Source organism: Arachis stenosperma, chromosome 6 (genome assembly GCF_014773155.1).
Source record: "Arachis stenosperma cultivar V10309 chromosome 6, arast.V10309.gnm1.PFL2, whole genome shotgun sequence".
Lineage (NCBI taxonomy): Eukaryota > Viridiplantae > Streptophyta > Magnoliopsida > Fabales > Fabaceae > Arachis > Arachis stenosperma.
This window is the reverse complement of record NC_080382.1, coordinates 56,342,907-56,343,614: the sequence shown is the minus strand read 5'-3', so window position 1 is coordinate 56,343,614 and position 708 is coordinate 56,342,907.

The following is a 708-nucleotide window of genomic DNA, read 5'->3' as shown; positions in this document are numbered from 1 at the left end:
AATTCTCATTAAGAATTTTGATACTTTTTTTCCACTTAATTTTCGAAAAATACAAAAAAAAAATTTGCAAAACCATAAAATTCAAAATATTTCTTGTTTGAGTCTAGTGTCTCATCCTAGTTTGGTGTCAATTGCATGCATTCATATGTCTTAGTGATCTTCAAGATGTTCTTGATGATTCACTGCTCTGATCTTGAATCTATTGACTGAGTATTTTGTGTGTTCATATGCATTTTCAGTTCATTAGTGTCAATAGTATACAAACTGCTAAGTTTGGTGTCTTGCATGCATTGTTATTGATTCTTGTTGCATTTTATTATAAAAAAAATCCAAAAATATTTTAATTTGTGTCTTTTCAAGTCAATGATACAAGGGATGAAGATTCAGAACACACTGCAGAGGAATTATACAGAAAAAAGCTGAGCATTCAAAAATGCCCAGTGTGAAGAAGGCAGACTGGCGTTTAAACGCCAGCCAGGGTACCTGGTTGGGCGTTTAACGCCCAAAAAGTAGCATTTTGGGCGTTAAACGCCAGAATGTATACCATTCTGGGCGTTTAACGCCAGGATGGTGCTAGGGGGAAGATTTTGTTTCAAATCAATTTTTTCAAGTTTCCAAAATCAAATCTTTTTCAAATCAATTCTTTTCAATCAAATGTTTTCAAAATCAATTTCTTTCCTTTTTCAAAGATACTTATAACAATTAATG